Source organism: Triticum aestivum, chromosome 2D (assembly GCF_018294505.1).
Source record: "Triticum aestivum cultivar Chinese Spring chromosome 2D, IWGSC CS RefSeq v2.1, whole genome shotgun sequence".
Taxonomy (NCBI): Eukaryota; Viridiplantae; Streptophyta; class Magnoliopsida; order Poales; family Poaceae; genus Triticum; species Triticum aestivum.
The window spans coordinates 1965541-1985060 of NC_057799.1; positions in this window are offsets into that span (position 1 = coordinate 1965541).

Here is a 19520-nt window from a genome sequence, read left to right on the forward strand (position 1 = left end):
ATACTTCATCTATTTCCCTTCTTTCATTCATAAACATATCATTTTCATGGTCTAGCAGATATTGTTCTCATTAGGAGGCACGACAATAGAAGCAAGACCAATAATTTCATCTTTACTAGGCAATTCTTTATCATGGGGTTGTCTACGAAATTTAGCAAAATTAAAATCATGAGACATATCCCCTAGACCAACAGAAACAATATCCTTTTTGCAATCTATATTAGCATTAACAATATTTAGGAAGGGTCTACCAAATATAATGGGACAAAAGTTATCTTGTGGGGAAGCAAGAACAAGAAAATAAGTACGATATTTAATTTTTCCACACAAGACTTCAACATCTCTAACAATCCCAACTGGTGAGATAGTATCTCTATTGGCGAGCTTAATAGTAACATCAATATCTTCTATCTCAGCAGGTGCAATATCATGCATAATTTCTTTATATAAGGTATAAGGTATTGCACTGACACTAGAACCCATATCACATAAGCCATGATAACAGTGATCTCCTATTTTAACAAAAATAACAGGCATGCCTACAACAGGTCTATGTTTATTTTTAGTATCAGGTTTAGCAATTCTAGCAGCTTCATCACAGAAGTAAATAAGATGCCCATCAATATTATCGACCAAGAGATCTTTAACCATAGCAATACTAGGTTCAACTTTAATTTGCTCAGAGGGTTAGGGTGTTCTAATATTACTTTTGTTGACCACAGTTGAAGCTTTAGCATGATCCTTTATTCTAACAGGGAAAGGTGGTTTCTCAATATAAGCGGTAGGAACAATACGATCAACATTATGAGTGATAGTCTTTTCTTCAACTTTAATAGGTTCAACTACTTTTACTTCAATGGGAGGATGATATTTAAACCACTTCTCCTTAGGGAGATCAACATGAGTACCAAAGGATTCACAGAAAGAGGCTTCTATCTCAGAGTCAAGTCCATATTTAGTGCTAAATTCACGAAAAACATCGGTATCCATAAAAGATTTAACACAATCAAACTTAGGCGTTATACCTGACTCCTTACCTTTGTCGAGTTCCCAATCTTCAGAGTTGCATTTAATTCTTTCCAATAAATCCCATCTGAATTCAATAGTCTTCATCATAAAAGAACCAGTACAAGAAGTATCGAGCATGGAGCGATTATTGAGAGAAAGTCAAGCATAAATTTTTTGAATAATAATTTCTCTTGAGAGCTCATGATTGGGGCCTGAATATAACATTGAATTAAGCCTCCCCAAGCTTGAGTGATGCTTTCTCCTTCGCGAGGCCAAAAATTATATATATAATTACGATCACGATGAACCAGATGCATAGGATAAAACTTCTGATCCAATTTCAATCGGTTGTAGTTCCATGATCCAATATCATCGCATAGCCTAAACCATGTCAATGCCTTTCCCTTCAAAGATAAAGGGAAGACCTTCTTCTTGATAACATCCTCGGGCATACCTGCAAGCTTAAATAATCCACAAACTTCATCCACATAGATTAGGTGCAAATCAAGATGCAATGTTCCATCTCCTGTAAAAGGATTAGCTAGCAGTTGCTCTATCATACCCGAAGGAATTTCATAGTAAACATTTTCAATAGGTTCGGTAGGTTGAGAAGCAACTCTTTGCTCTACTGGTCGGGGTGAAGATACCCCGAACAAGCCCCTCAAAGGATTACTTTCCATAGTAACAAGTGACAGTAAATTTCAGCACACTATATAAATTTTTCCTTACCAAATTCCACTTACCAAAGGCGCTTCACTCCCCGGCAACGGTGCCAGAAAAGAATCTTGATTACCCACAAGTATAGGGGATCTATCGTAGTCCTTTCGATAAGTAAGAGTGTCAAACCCAACGAGGAGCAGAAGGAAATGACAAGCGGTTTTCAGTAAGGTATTCTCTGCAAGCACTGAAATTATTGGTAACAGATAGTTTTGTGATAAGGTAATTCGTAACGGGTAACAAGTAACAAAACTAAACAAGGTGCAGCAAGGTGGCCCAATCCTTTTTGTAGCAAAGGAAAAGCCTGGACAAACTCTTATATAAAGGAAAGCGCTCCCGAGGACACATGGGAATTATCGTCAAGCTAGTTTTCGTCACGCTCATATGATTCGCGTTCGTTACTTTGATAATTTGATATGTGGGTGGAACGTAACTACTCACAAATCATATTCATGTTCATAATAAGAGGGGTATTAATATGCATAAAGGATCTGAACATATGATCTTCCACCAAATAAACCAACTAGCATCAACTACAAGGAGTAATCAACACTACTAGCAACGCACAGGTACCAATCTGAGGTTTTGAGACAAAGATTGGATACAAGAGATGAACTAGGGTTTGAGATGAGATGGTGCTGGTGAAGATGTTGATGTAGATTGACCCCCTCCCGATGAGAGGATCGATAGTGATGACGATGGCGATGATTTCCCCCTCCCGAAGGGATGTTTCCCCGGCAGAACAGCTCCGCCGGAGCCCTAGATTGGTTCCGCCAAGGTTCCGCCTCGAGACGGCGGTGCTTCGTCCCGAAAGCTTCCTTTTGAATTTTTTCAGGGATAAAGACTTCATATAGCAAAAGATGGGCACCAGAGGCCTGCCAGGGGGCCCATGAGGCAGGGGGCGTGCCCAGGGGGGTAGGGCGCGCCCCCCACCCTCGTGGACAAGGTGTGGCCCCCCTCTGGTGCTTTCTTCGCCCAATATTTTTAATATATTCCAAAACTTACTTCCGTGGAGTTTCAAAACTTTTGGAGTTGTGCAGAATAGGTCTCTAATATTTGCTCCATTTCCAGCCCAGAATTCCAGCTGCCGGCATTCTCCCTCTTCGTGTAAACCTTGTAAAATAAGATAGAATTGGCATAAGTATTGTGACATAATGTTTAATAACAACCCATAATGCAATAAATATCGATATAAAAGCATGATGCAAAATGGACGTATCAATCTCCGGATGCTGACTACTGGAAGGATGCGGTCCGTAGCGAGATGGATTCCATTTTGGCAAACGGGACATGGGAGATCACTGATCGTCCCTATGGTTGCCAACCATTGGGATGTAAGTGGGTGTTCAAGAAAAAGCTTAGGCCCGATGGTAATGTTGAGAAGTACAAGGCTAGGCTTGTGGCCAAGGGTTATACCCAAAAAGAAGAAGAGGATTTCTTTGATACTTACTCACTTGTGGCTAGACTGACAACCATTCGAGTGTTATTCGCACTGGCTGCCTCACATGGTCTTCTCGTTCATCAGATGGACGTTAACACGACTTTCCTCAACGGATATCTAGACAAGGAAATTTACATGCAACAACCAGATGGCTTTGTAGTAAATGGTCAGGAAAGAAAGGTATGTAAGCTAGTGAAATCTTTGTATGTCCTGAAACAAGCGCCTAAGCAATGGCACGAGAAGTTCAACACTACTGTGACATCTGCTGGCTTTGTTGTTAACGAAGCTGACAAATGTGTATACTATCTCTATAGTGGGGGCGAAGGATTTGTACTATGTCGTATATCGATGACATACTGATATTTGGGACCCACCTCAAAGTCATTGAGGAGGTCAAGGCTTTTCTATCTCATAACTTTGAGATGAAAGACCTGGGCGTGGCTGATGTTATCCTCAACATCAAGCTACTGAGAAATACTGAGGATGGAATTACACTTTTGCAATGCCACTATGTTGAGAAGATTTTGAGCCGTTTTGGATATTCGGACTTCAAACCTTCTGCAACACCATATGATCCTAGCATGCGGATTCAATAGTTCGAAGGCACGACTGTAGATCAATTGTGATATTCTCAAGTGGTTGGTTCACTGATCTACCTAGCCTGTTCTACTCGTCCTGACATCTAATTTGCTGTCTGCAAACTAAGCCGGTTTGTTTCCAATCCGGGAGATGTGCATTAGCATGCTGTTGAGCGAGTGATGCGCTATTTTCAAGGTACTGTGAACTACGGAATTCACTATTCTGGGTACCCGACGATACTTGAGGGATATAGTGATTTGAATTGGATATCTGATGCTGATGAGATGAAAGCCACAAGTGGATATGTCTTCACACTTGGTGGCGGTGCTGTTTCCTGGAAGTCTTGCAAGCAGACGATCTTAACGAGATCGACTATGGAAGCAGAACTTACAGCATTAGACACATCATGCGTCGAAGCAGAATGGCTTCATGAGCTTTTGATGGATTTGCCGGTGGTTGATAAACCAGTCCCGGCTGTCCTTATGAACTGTGACAATCAAATGGTGATTGCCAAGGCTAAGAGTTCAAAGGACAATATCAAATCCACAAAGCACATAAGAAGAAGATTAAAATCTGTCAGAAACTCCGGAGTGATAGTGTTGGATTATATCCAGACGGCTAAAAATCTGGCAGACCCTTTTACGAATGGGCTATCATGGATTGTGATAGAAAATGCATCGAGGGAGATGGGTATGAGACCCACGTAAGTTACCATGGGGGTAATCCAACCTATGTGATCGGAGATCCCGTGAATTAGGACCTGGGAAAACAATCCAGCGGTCAACTGAGGAGAGTATCCTTAATTAACCCACTCCGTTGGAGATGCAATAAAACTCTCAATTCCGTAAGGCAGGTTGACTTTTTTCTTAATGTGTTCCAAAGCTTATGTAAACAAGATGCTAACCTACAGAGCATTCTTTGGAGGAACACACATATGTGAGCCCGACTGCTGGTCACAGTCTATGAGATTGGGTGATCTCTAGGAAGCTCATGAGAAGGTACAGAGTATGACTAATAAGCTCCACTCGTGGGGTTTAGCCTTCGGCAGCCACGTATTAGATGACAATGGGCGAAACTTCTACACGCTAAACTGACAATTCAAGGCATAGTCCATTCTTCAGTTGTGAAGAAGTCTAATCCAATTGCTCTAGGTGGAAGTTTAACTTAACAGTCTCCATTGAAAATTCTGGTATATCAAACATTGTTTGGAACAGTTGACAAACTTATGTGCCTGTGGGGGATTGTTGGATTATAAATGGGCTTAGCCCATATAAGACAATAATCCTTGGGTTAATCTCTAAGGCCCATGCATGTGTATGGCAAGTGGTGGGAAGTGTGGGAAGTTTAGTACCATACCGCTACAGTGAGAAGAGTGAGACCTCTTTATAAGGGCTGCTCCATCACTTGCTATTGGGAGCTTGGGAATAGGAGCTGTACATGCGCGCTCCTCTTCCTCCGCCACCCGCCTCGCCTCGCCACGCCATGCCTCGCCTCATCACAACGCGCGCGCGCCGCGGGTTGCATGAATGAGCCGAGCCAAAGCTTATTTTTGCCGGTCAGGAATGGTTAATTAATCTCAAATTAATTAGCGAGTCGCTTACGGAAGTGCCACTGACCGAGACGTTGGACCGTGGGCTGTTCGCGGACTCGGTCGTGGGCCTGAGACCAGGCCCATCTACCCGACGGCCTATATAAGAAGGCGCTGGCCAGTGGAGCTAACCCAAACTCAGATCAGTCACTCCCTCTCATACAACCCTAGCTGTCATCTACTGTTCCTCTCTCTGTGCTGCTTCCGGCGATCCCATCCCGACGACCGCGTGCATGGTTGGTCGGGAGAGCAGGTGAATCCGGAACCCTGTCGTTTGAGATCCTGCCCGGGAGAACGGCAATAAGGTTTTTGGGGAGCGTCTCGAGGAGACTACTCCTGATCCGTCCCCTTCACCGACCGCCTCTGCTTCCACTACTTCCCCTACATCGACTCCATGGCTAACGACGAAGCCGCCAAGAAGAAGGCCTCGGCCGATGCCGAGGCTGCTCTGCCGCCGCCGCGTTGGCCTGTCCAACCGAAGGGTATGACCCGTTCATCCCCTATTTGCTCGTTCTTGTGCTAGCCGTATATATGCTGTTCATAGATGTTTCGGTTCTATGCACTGTACGTGCTCACATACTTAGGTATCAGTATGAGATGCATACCATATTTGCCATGTTTACTGTCTACTCATGGATTAGATTAATCGACAAAGTGCTAATATTTCCAACAATTATATCCCGCCAGCACACCACACGACAGATGACCTCAACCATCCGAACCGGGCAATTCCACCCAAAACCACATATTCGGACACACGCCGCCAGGCCAACACCTTGCACTCACATACCGTGTTCACACCCCAGAACATGGTTCTCGCATTTGACTAAACGGGAGCATGCAATGTCGTGGGCTACGAAGAACAATAAGTCGGTGTAGGGTTGTTACTCTGCGGGTCCAGTTCCCCGCCGATGGCTGGCTGGACTCTTCTTCCCATTTTTTTATTACTAGCTTGTTTACTTATTTACTACAACCGGATTGGTTTGGAGGCAGCAAAAGGGCACAGGACCAAAGAGATGGTTGGGTCTTGTGCCAAGAGATGGTTGGTTGGTGCCGATTCCAATAAAAAGGCGATTTATTACATAAACGGTTTAAGCATTACACCGGGCTCTGCATATTTAGGATGCACACAGCCGTAACAAGTCCAAACATCAAACACAACAAGGAAATAGGCGAGATATAAGTAATCTTGAAGAAACTGTATGACTCCTAAGTAGATGGAGGTCCAATCCGTAGATCACCCTGCCATCTATGTTGGATAAAAATATCCATCGCCGCATCCTCCAAGTGTGTACAAACCTCCGTAAACTTGTCGTGAAACACCACATGATATGTAGAGATGACCATGAACGGAGAGTACCGGTGCACCTATAGATTACATGCATAGGAGATGAATTTTTATCATTAAAAACCTTGTCATTTAGAATGGCTATTGCTCCCACCCTAATAAGAATCATAAACCTGTGATCAACTCCATGTAGCCAACTGCCAAATATATTAGCAACACTACACGGAGGATACAGGCCAGAAGCTACTTGGATGACTGACTGTCGTGGAATTGTCATGGCAGATGTCCTAATGGAAGGACTTAGTTGTGGAGCCATCGCGACGAGGTTAGCTTAAAGGGGTTAACACGGGACAAAGGACACGAGGAGTTTATACTGGTTCGGCCCCTTGCAGTGAAGGTAAAAGCCTAATCGAGTTCGAGGTGGTATTGCTAGGGTTTCGATTACCAGGCAGCGAATACGCTTGGCCTGGCTTTCGATTTGTTGTTTTTTGCCCTAAGCCGCTGCCGGGTCGTCCCCTTATATACACGGGTTGACGCCCCGCGGCTTACAGAGTCCCGGCCGGCTCATAAAAACATGTCCGTCCCGGTGACTTATCTTACATGCCTTACAATACAAGTCATATATACATGGTGGTTTATACTCACGGGCCACAAGCCGCCTTTGGGTCAAGGGCCCTTTAGCAAGCCTACTTCATGAACCGCCATCTTCAACATATTCATGTGCTTTGTTTAGACGAACCGTCCTTGATATAACCCGGCCCCTCCTGGGCGGGTCATATCCAATAGTCATATCCCCAACATTATGCCCCAAGTTGATTTGAACTTGTTCATGTCAATCTTCAACACTTTGAAAAAATTCTTCTTCATCCTCGAGTGAAATATTGTAACCCACCATGACGTCATCTCCTGAAATTGCGGTAACCCGCCGTGACGTCACCTGTTATTAATATTACATACGACCCAAATCTTAATAAATCTTTCCTCTTAATGAACCTCCTCAAATCGAGGCGCTCGCGTCGTCACATATCCATTTTCTTGTCTCCTCGATTCCCGCGCATGCCACTTATCCTTCCAGCCTTATAAATAGGGCCACGGGTCCTCTTTTCACTCTCCCCCTTTGCCTTCTCGTCTTCATCTTCTTCCTCGCAACGCTCCAACGGGCCTGAGCTCCGCCGCCGTCGACCTTCGTCTACTGCTTCAACTCCGGCTGCTGCATCACCCTTAACGAGCCAGAACATCGCAGCGCCCCTCCGCTTTTAATCAGCGTCAGTAAGCATTTCACCCTTCCTTTTAATAGATCTGTCTTAGGGTTTCCCTGTTCGTCAGCGTTCATCACCGTTCCTCCTTCTCTTTCCTAGATTGCATAGTTTTGATCTGAAAACGACACAAATCTTATGCGGTAGCAGTTTTAGCACCTATTTTTTTAATATCAGAATATATCCTCATTGGAATAGATCTCATCTGGGCTTCCCCACTTTTCTGGTGCCGCCACCTTAGGAGTAGATTTTATTTCATTTCTTTGAACTATTGCTGATCCAATCTTATAGCTCCAATCTCTGAAACCTGTTTGTTCCAACACTTAGTAAAATTCGCTCATTGTCAGATCTTGAATACTAGTGCTTGTCATGGCGGCTTGCATCACCGGCTTATAATTACCGATATATCATTAGGCCCCATTTAAGCCGCCATTCTGAATATATACTGTAGCTTTTTATTTCTGGCTTAATGAATCAATTTGAACCGGCAAAAATTTTCTTTTATTTAGGCTTCTCTCTTCACAATGCCGCCAAAGACAGTCACTTCATGTAACTGGGTTCCCTCCATAGTGACCAAGAACACACTCAAAGACTTTGTCAAAATCGGGTACTTGCCAGCAAAGAATGTCATGCATTATCGCGCCCCTGATCCAGGCGAAGAAAGACCTCAGCCAAGGGATGACGAAGTCATTGTTTTTACCTATCACGTGAATCGGGGCTTCTCGCTACCCGGTTCTAAATTTTTCCGAGACGTTCTACACTTCTTTCAACTCCATCCTCAAGACATCAGACCCAATTCCGTGTCAAACATCTGCAACTTTCAAGTCTTTTGCGAAGTATACCTTCAAGAGGAGCGCAGTGTCGAACTCTTTAGGGAATATTTTTATTTAAACCGCCAAAATGAGTTTACCAACGGACCCAGCTTGGAACTTGGCGGAATCTCAATTCAACGAAGAAGAGATGCCATCTTCCCCTATGCTTGCTTGCCGAGTCACCCCAAGGATTGGAACCAGACATGGTTTTCCTGCAAAGATACCTCTCCGGCTGATGAAAATCCATTGCCGGGTTATCGTGTCCAACGTCTTGACTCAAAGCATCATCTTCCTGAAAAGCTTACCGCTGTTGAACATAAAAAGCTTGCGCCCACTATTGCGAAGGTCAAGGCTCTGCTGGGAAACGGGTTAACTGGCATTGACTTGGTTCGGTGCTGGGTTTCTAGGCGAATCATACCCTTCAGCCGTCGACCCGGGTTAATGTGTACTTACACGGGCGGTATAAAAGAGCCACTACGCCACAACTCCATGCGTTTAACTGACGAAGCAATCAATGAAATGACAAAAACTCTTCTGAATGAAGACGCGGAAGACTGCAGCAAAGTGGGTCTGAACCCTTTCTGCAAGCTTAACCCGCCACCGGATGTGAGTCTCTGAATCCCTTATTTTTACTTCATAATTTAAATCTTCTATTAACTCAACTTTGATGACTTTCACAGGCTGAATCGGATTTTTGGAAAAAGACATATGATCATGAAGCCGCCAAAATTGCCAGGGCCGCCAAGAAAACCGCCAAGAAAACCACCAAGAAGACAAAGAAGAAACCAAGTGCTTCTGATATGCTTGAACTGAATGACAGCTCTGAGTCGGAGGTAGCCCTTGACTCCCTTGGCTCCTTTTTCAATTATCTTATTGACACTGATTATTATCAAGATGACACGGGGGCCAGCCAGGCAGTTGAAGAAGAGGTAACTATTATTTCCTCCGGCTCAGCACCTTTGCCAAGACAGAAAATTCGACGAGTAACCCGGAAAGTAAGCTTTTCACACCCCTTAGCTCATTTGGATCCTCGTTTTGTTTTGAAGCAACAGCAGCACCAGAACCGACGACAGACTCGGAATAGCGGAGGTGAAGAATTATCCTCCGGCTTACAAAATACTCCAGTTCGATGGAAACGTCAAAACGCGGTCCTTCCGAACTTAAACTCTTTTTACCCGCTGGCGGGCTCACTCGCCAGCCACTTAATTCTTCCGATTCAAACTACCAGGAGGTTTCCGCTCTTCCGCCGGTGACTCTTCACAGACCCAGCTGCCGGCTTTCAAGACTGCCCCTGGGTAATAACAATTTATTTTTATTCTTTACCTCCTTATGCTCTTACACTTGTACTGACTTGTCATAACCCGTGCAGTGGACAAGCCAAGCCTAGTAAAAAGGCAAAGGTGACCAAGCCAGTTGAAGATCCTAGGGTCCATGAACCGGAGCAGCAAGTCCCAGCATCAGACGCTTCTGAAAAACAACCAGAAGAACCTGTTCATGATGTCCCACTAGAAATTCCTGACCTCTCCGGCGACCAATCAAAACTCAATCCTTTGAGTACCGAATCATCAAGCCCAGTTAAGCCGTTTGAGACTCATGCTGATGACGTTATGATCACTAGCATCGGCTTTACAGAACCGGGGAATCCAACTGTCTTGGCTAAGCACTTCGCCAAGCAAGAGGTCATTGAAAGGCGGAAAGTGAGGTTTTATTTCGCCCACTACGCACAGCTGAGCAGTAGCGAAGTACTCTCTGGCTACCTCAACCAAGTACACACCAGCCACAATCTTGAAATTGATATGATGAAGCATATGCATCAAAAATATGAGGTATGAATTCCTGCTTAAATAAGTTATGTACATCCTACCAGCTCCCAAGTCTACTGGGTATGATAAAATTGAATAGGATGTAGACTTAGAATACACTACAAAAAAAATACACTTCCGTGATGATACGTGTTTGTCACAGTACGTCACATTTTCTGTCATGCATGTACATCCATGACAAATTTATGACAGAATCAAGATAGTCATACCTGTGCTGTCGTAGAAGTGTTCCATGACATTACCAAAATTATCATCACGGAAGCGTCCACTTCCATGACAATAAATCGCGCGTCACAGAAGTGCTTTCGTCAAGGGTGACCGACACGTGGCATCCACCATAACGGAATGCCGTTAAGCTATCGGGTCCGGTTTTGGGTCCGATAACCCGTTAACAGCCCCGACCAATGGGGATTTTCCACGTGTAAAATCATCATTGGCTGGAGGAAATACGTGTCAGCTCACCGTTGGGATAGATGTCATCCACTCATTGGACCCAAAGCGCCTATGATACGTCGACACGTGGCATGGCCCAACAGAGGCGCATTCCTGTGAAAAGGCCGGCCCGTTTGACTTGGTCAAAAGGTGGCGGGCCGGCCCACGGCAAGCCTGTTAACGGCTTGTTCGCATATAGCCCATTTACAGCCCGCTAACCCAGGGCCCGTTTGCGGCCTATCCGAATTAGGCCCAGTAGCGTCATCTGGGCCGTCCAATATAATTCCAGCCCATTTTAACTTTCGGCCCATGTATGGCCCATGACGTCTTTTGGCCCATATGAGGCCCTTAGTAACCCTCGGCCCATTAACGGCCCGTGGTAAAACTGGCCCGTAATGAACAGTGTATCCCTTTATACCAACTAACGGCCCATTATTCCGTTGGGCCGTTTCCAGCCCATGTTATCTTTCGGCCTTCTCAGGGCCCATTTATTCTTGGGCTCATTTCCAGCATTCGGTTACTTATGGCCCGTTACTGTCATTTTCTGCTTGTGGGCCAAATTCAGCCCGTGCTTACAGTCGGCCCGTTTGTGGCCCGTTAATACGTTGGGCCGTTTTCATAGCGTCATCAAAAACGGCCGATTAATGAAAGCCCATTATGGTCGGCCCATGAATGGACGATTCCAAATCTAGCCCATTTACGGCCATAAAGCGGTATGTTATTGGCCCATGTTTAGGCAATCGATCATACAGCCCGTATAAGGCCCATTGATGATACAACCCGTAGAAGGCCCATTGTTTCTACGCCCCGTAGAAGGCCCATTGTTTCTACGGCCCGTAGAAGGCCTAGTGTCACTACAGTAAATATGTAGCCCATGGTAATTGTGTCCTAGTTTTAAAAAATAGGTTATTGCGGCCACTAGCAAACCGCGGAAAAAGAATAACACTGACTACAAGCAAACAAATAAACAAGACAACAAGGAAATAAATAAGCAAGCAACTTACGCTAGGCTATCATGGCTATTACACATATTACATCCACTGGGCATCAAAGTTTGCCACCAGTGCAAATATAGGGAACAAAGCAGCATATCATATACACTGGTTGTCAAAGTTGGCGACCAGTGCAAATAAATGCCGCAGCAAAACAAGTCCAGAACAGAAACCACTTCAGAAGATCTCAAGAAACAATATCCTGGGTACCCATAATGCTGGCAAGATGCTTAGCAAGCTTATTAACTTTCTCTTGTTTGGCGCTTAAATCCTCCAGCGCTTGCTGTTGCACCAGAAAGTTTGCATCTGAATTCTGCAGGGACTTCCTCAGTCCTTCAGCTTCCTCTCGCAATACATCTGATCGATGTCTTTCAACTTGAAACTGAGACTCAAGAAGACGAACTGATTCAGGCAGCGAGTTCGAAGAGCTTGTGCCAGCAGTAGTGGCCAGTAACTCGAACACTACATCAAGACAGGACTTCTGGGTTCTCTCACTGTCGTCAAGGTAGTTTTTATCAGCTTTCTTGGAGACCAACGAGGATGTCTCACTATCTTGAACCTTATCTGCATTACTTCCTTCACCATTGCATAACGGGGTATTGTTCTCCAATATTTTGTCCGCATTCTAAAAGAGAAACAAGCAGACACATCACAGGTTTACCATGTTGTATATGAAACTCATTTTGGTAAATCAGTTCGGTAGTAAAGTGCACAGGATAACAGCATGAAACAAACATATATCTATGTACCATGGTCACTTTATGGTCTATATCATTCTAGTTTTTGTTGCCAAATCAAGATAGAGACACAGTTCAAATAATGTTTGTTCAAGACAAAGCAGAATAGACAGAATATAAGTCTGGGAAACTATAGAGACACTTGTAATGTGCATGACATGAGAACATAACTTTTTATTCAATTGAAACTGAAATCAATATAGAGCAAGTTACAACAGCAAACCAGTTAAAGAAACAAGTTTAAAACATACCTGTTGTGCCATTAGAGTTTCAATTCCATCCTTCAAATTTGAAAATAGTTGGTCTGAGTAAATACAGTGATGCAAGAGCAAAGGAGTATGAACCATAGCTACAGAACCTGACCTGAGAACAATTCTTCTTCTCCTTTAAGCGTTGAGTTGGGATTCGGAGTGGTGGTCCTCGTGCTTTGGGCACTGCAGTTCTCTTACTAACTGCTTGTGTTTGGGTGCTCTGTGGTGGAGACGGTGCTGTGTCAACTGGAACTGGGTTACTATCTGCTGGGGTTGGGGTTAGAAGGGGTGTAGCTGGTTCTCTGTCCAACTGGGTAGGGGTACAATCTGCGACAGTCTGGGTTATGTGTGGTGGGGCTGGTTCTTGGGCAAGTACAACCGTGGTTCTATCTGCATCAACTGGTAGCACTATCTTTTCTGAAGACCGTGTTGTTACTCCCTTAGATACTGCCATCACCCTCTCCAATTCAAATGGCTGATAAACAAGAAAAGTAATTGAATGTACAGACATTGTATGATAGACAGGTGCAATGGATAGTGGGGAATAAAAGAGGGCATGAAATAATTCACATTTATGTTTTCTAACCAAACAGGATAGCATGACACAATTTCACATATATGATGGCTAACTAAACAGGATAGCATGATACAATTTCACATTATGATGGCTAACTAAAAAAGATGGAAAGACATAGTTCAAAATATGATGACTATGTAAACAGGATGACATGATATAACTATATAATATGTTTATTAAATAGGTTGGCATGCCATAATTCACATACATGCCGCCTATGGAAACATGATAGCATGATATAATTCCTGGATAGAACGACATAATTCAAAATATGATGACTGTAAACACTACACAGGATGAGATGATATAACTATATGATGTCTTTATTAAATGGGTTGCCATGCCATAATTCAGATAGATGTTGTGTATGTAAACATGATGGCATGATATAATTCAAATATATGATTTATATAGTAAGCAAGTAAGCAGATGGTAATCCATATATGATGTAAAAACTAAGCAATGCAAGACAACATGCATGACATGGGTAATATAACCCTGCCAAGTTTGAGCATAGACCTCAGGGGGGAAATAGGACTAGTCATCAGTCTCTGAATCCTCCTCAGAGGAGCTCTCTGTATCCAGCAAGATGTCTGCTTCAGCAGGTAGAATTGTCTGCTCTGAATACCTTGTTTTCACTCCAGATACTTCCATCACCGCTTCAAATGGCTGATGCACAGGAAGAGTAGTTGAATATACAAACGTTGTTGACAAATGGAACACGTAATACAAAAAAATGATAGCATGATATAATTCACATACATGATGATTGGCTCAACAGCATGGCATTGCCTAATTTGTTGGGGAACGTAGTAATTTCAAAAAAATTCCTACGCACACGCAAGATCATGGTGATGCATAGCAACGAGAGGGGAGAGTGTTGTCTACGTACCCTCGTTGACCGTAAGAGGAAGCGTTTTATCAACGCGGTTGATGTAGTTGTACGTCTTCACGATCCGACTGATCCAAGTACCGAACGCACGGCACCTCCGAGTTCTGCACATGTTCAGCTCGATGACGTCCTCGCCTTTCTCGATCCAGCAAGAGGGGCGAAGTAGTAGATGAGTTCCGGCAGCACGACGGCGTGGTGACGGTGTTGGTGAAGAACAATCTCCGCAGGGCTTCGCCTAAGCACTACGAAAACTATGACGGAGGATAAACTAGAGGGGACGGGATTGCCGGCACACGGCTTGGTGTTTCTTGATGTGTCTTGGGTGCTAGCCCTACCCCTCTATTTATATGTTGAGCCTTGGGGTCGAAACTTGGAGTAAAAGCCTCCACAAAGTCGGTTTCACCCGAAAGGCAAGAGTCCTTCTCGGACTCCAGGGCCAGACGCCAGGGTTCCCGGCGTCTCGACCCAGACGCCAGGGACCCTGGCGTCTGGCCCCTGGACTCTGCAAAACTTCCTTTTGCGCTTTCAAAAAACCTTGTGGGCTTTCCCCTTTGGCCCAAATAAAGTGTTCTCGTACCCAAACATTTCAGGAAACATCCGGAACCCCTTCCGGTGAATTCCGGAACCCTTCCGGAGTCCAAACACTATTATCCCATATATCAATTTTTATCTCCGGACCATTCCGGAGTTCCTCGTCATGTCCGTGATCTTATCTGGAACTCCGAACAACATTCGGTTACCAACATACATAACTCATAAATACTATATCATCAACGAACGTTAAGCGTGCGGACCCTACGGGTTTGAGAACTATGTAGACATGACCGAGACACATCTCTCGTCAATAACCAATAGCGGAACCTGGATGCCCATATTGGCTCCTACATATTCTACGAAGATCTTTATCGGTCGAACCGCATAACAACATACGTTGTTCCCTTTGTCATCGGTATGTTACTTGCCCAAGATTCGATCGTCGGTATCTTAATACCTAGTTCAATCTCGTTACCGGCAAGTCTCTTTACTTGTTCTGTAATACATCATTCCGCAACTAACTCATGCGTTGCAATGCTTGCAAGGCTTATAGTGATGTGCATTACCGAGTGGGCCCAGAGATACCTCTCCGACAATCGGAGTGACAAATCCTAATCTCGAAATATGCCAACCCAACAAGTACCTTTGGAGACACCTGTAGAGCACCTTTATAATCACCCAGTTACATTGTGACGTTTGGTAGCACACAAAGTGTTCCTCCGGTAAACGGGAGTTGCATAATCTCACAGTCATAGGAACATGTATAAGTCATGAAGAAAGCAATAGCAGAATACTAAACGATCAAGTGCTAAGCTAACGGAATGGGTCAAGTCAATCACATCATTCTCCTAATGATGTGATCCCCTTAATCAAATGACAACTCAGGTCTATGGCTAGGAAACATATCCATCTTTGATCAACGAGCTAGTCAAGTAGAGGCATACTAGTGACACTCTGTTTGTCTATGTATTCACACAAGTATTATGTTTCTGGTTAATACAATTATAGCATGAATAATAAACATTTATCATGAAATAAGGAAATAAATAATAACTTTATTATTGCCTCTAGGGCATATTTCCTTCATAATTCACATATATAATGCCTTTGCAACAAGATAGCATTGCATAATTCACATATATAATGTCTTGCAACAAGATGGCAATGCCTAATTCACAACGAGACCTTGTTTCACTCCAGAATTTTCCATCACCGTGTCAAATGGCTGATGCACACGAAGAGTAGTTGAATGTACTAACATTGTTGACAAATGTAATACGTAACGAAAAAAAGGATGGCCTGATATAATTCACATATAAGATGACTGGCTAAGCAGGATGGCATTGCAAAATTCACATATATGATGCCTGGCTAAACAAGATGGCATTGCATAATTCACATAAACGATGAATAAACTAAACAGATGGCATTCACACAAAGCATGTCTAAACTAAGCACTTGACATATTTGATGTATAAAGTAAGCAATGCAAGGCACCATATGCATGATATAACCAACATCAGCATGCCAAGTTAGAGCGAAGACCTCATGGGGTAAATGGGAGTGGTCTTCTGCTTTTGAATCCCCCTCAGAACAGTTATCTTCCTCTTGATTATGATCCAAAATGGGTGGAGGGGGGCTGCCTTTGCGCCCACCATTGAGCGACGTCTGCATGAAATTTTATTGCCACGCAAGGCTCGTCTCTTTTGCTCTACATGTTCAGTTCCATTGTGTACAATAACTGACATGCATAGGAATAAAACATAGTGAGATTATGTAAGGAGTGCATGCACAAATCCAGAGTGATGCTGGCAAACTGTGGATAGACCCAAAAGCAATGATAGCAGGCAGATAAAACTTTAGTTAAAAATACAGATAATGGCTCCTTTAATGTTTGTTTGCACCCAACATGAAACTCATAGTAGACACCCGAGATTAACCAGATAGTACACAGATAGTACTGATTGCGGCCCCAATATGTACCCCACAACCATTTAAAAACTCAAGTTTCAGCATAAGTTTGGACCTGACTCGAAGTCTAATAGGTGAACACGACGATAAAGTAGCATGTCATCATATTAAGCGATGCATAATGTAAGCAGACACGGAAGAGTGCGACCTCTCTTGCGGACCCGTGTAGTCCTCAAGGTCATCTGTTCAGTTGATGACGGTAATGCAGTTGTCGTGGCTGCCGGCAACGGGGGAGAAGATCTGAGGCGGCGAAAGACAGTCTGGAGAGCGGATCCCTGCTGTGGTGAACCCTTCCTTCGTTGGAGCAGCTGAGCTGGGGTGGAACACAACACCACAGGAGCAGGACAAACTACACAAGGTTTTCTTTGACACATATCTGTAATAGAAGTAATTGTGTGAGGGCTTGTTTGAATCTGAGGATTCTAACAATGCAGGGATAGGAAATAGACAGGAATAGGATAGGAATGCACGTGCAAAATAGAGAATTTAAAAACAGAGGATTTCTGCCAATCTGGGTGTTTGGTTCACAAGAATTGGAAGATCACAGGATGCAAAGAAGCATGGTGGGATTAAGTCAAACCACAAGAAAATGAACGGTTATAATGCTATTATGCTACTATCTCTTAGTCTTGTTCTTCATGAATAGGAATTTGAAAAGAAGGACAAGTGGAAATTAAAATTCCTACGGTTTTTCTTTCAAGGAGACACTAAAGGAACAAATCCTACAGTTTTCCTTTGCTCCATTCCTTTGCACCAAATATACGAAAAGTAGTACCATACGAAACTTTCCAATTTATATGTTTTTCATTCACTTTTCCTTTCAAGCACTGGCGATTCCAGTAGGCAGGCTTGAGCAAGGAAAGCGTACACTAAAAAAATGTTTTTGTGCTACTTCTATTACTTTGCACCCAGGCCACTGCCCTACTAGCTCAACTCCCAGGGCCATCGACAAATGCACAGCTCAAACGCGCAGAGATAAATAATGATGGCGTTCAAGAGAGTCCATCACGGATAGCTAAGTTGCCTGGTACCTCACTACTTGTCATATAGTAGGATAAAATGATCGTATTTCCCGTTACTCCGTGTGCTCAGTGGACAATATATATAAGATGTAGAGTAAAAAAGATATGCAACAAGTGTACAACCTCTTTGGCGAAGCCATGTCGATCTCAGCGTGATTGGGTTGGCCGGTGAGGATGCTCCGGCTGACTTGGCTGTCGGAGGAGGGGAAGAAGATCTTAGGCGTCTGGAGATGGAGCCCGAGGTACTGCTCCGCTGTGATGGAGGGTTTCATCGTTGGAGCAGCTCCGGTGAGTTGTACGACGCCGAGGCTGAAGCAGGACAAGAGAGACAACGTTAACTTGAGTGGAATTCTAATAGCATCTCCAATAGATGACGTAAAATACATCACCACAAAGTGCTAGATGTATACATCAGCCGCTCATCTCTGAACTTAACTGTCGAAACTGAATTTAACTGTCGAAACTGAACTTAACTTTCGAAACTGAATTTTGCTGTCGAAACTGAATTTTACTGTCGAAACTGAACGCAATAGAGGTGAGGCTACACGTCAGCCGTCTGACTTTTTAATCTCTGGTCAGTCGATTTTGCAGCCGTTGGATACGAAATCAAGGGCCTGCAGTTCATCTTCAACCTCCACCCCCCTAAGCCGCCAGCCACCACCGGCCAAACAGCCGCCCCTGCCGCCCGCCCGCCCCGAAAACACTCCCCACCGCCGGTCCGCCGCCGCCCCGGCCATCCCTGTAGGCCCCCCGTGCCGAGCTTTTTCTCCAGCAAACCCCATGCCACCGCCCCACCACCGCCGGCGACCACCGCCCCCACCCTGAACCCTAAGATAGATAGTCGAGTACCTCTCCGGCGAGCCCCCCTCCCCATTGCGGCTGGTTCTTCCTTAACTCCGGCGAGCCCCCCACCCTGAAAATCGACTGACCCAAAAGTCGATTCAGTTGACTGAAGTGTAGCTAAATTGGAGCAGCATCGCAAGCAAGAGCGAGAGCAGCAGCGCGAGCAAGAGCAAGAGCAAGAGCAAGAGCAGACCAGGCAGGGGACCGAGAGCAAGAGCAGAACAACAGCAGCTCCTACTAATGTGGACGTCACCGCCGAGGGAGCGACGCCGTGGAGGAAGTGGCCGGCGATGCCGCCGTGGATGGAGCTGCGCCGTGTCGGCTCGGGCAAGCGCCGGCAGCACCGTGAGATCGAATCAAGAAGAAAATGCGGTGATTAGTGTACAACCTCTTTGGTGGCGCCGATTTGGCCGCAGCTTCATCCGAGGAAACGGTGATGATGATGCTCTTCCGGTGGTGCAGGTGAAGCCGGCGGTGTGGGAATGGAGGTGGCGCGAAAGACGAGGGGAACATCGGGGCAGCTCCTTGGAGGTGGCGGACGGGTGGCTGAACCGGCGGGACGACCAGATCGACGACGGATCCTCATCCGGTACGGTGGATGAGGGACGTCGAGGTGTTGCTCTGGACGACGTCGTCGGGGAAGAGGCTTTGGCTGGGTGGCGGACGGAGGAGGGTGTGGGGCTTCGCGGGTTTTCCCGGCCTCGGTGTACGAATGGGTGGGCGGATGGGATGGGAGTGGGAACCATGGCTTAGGGAC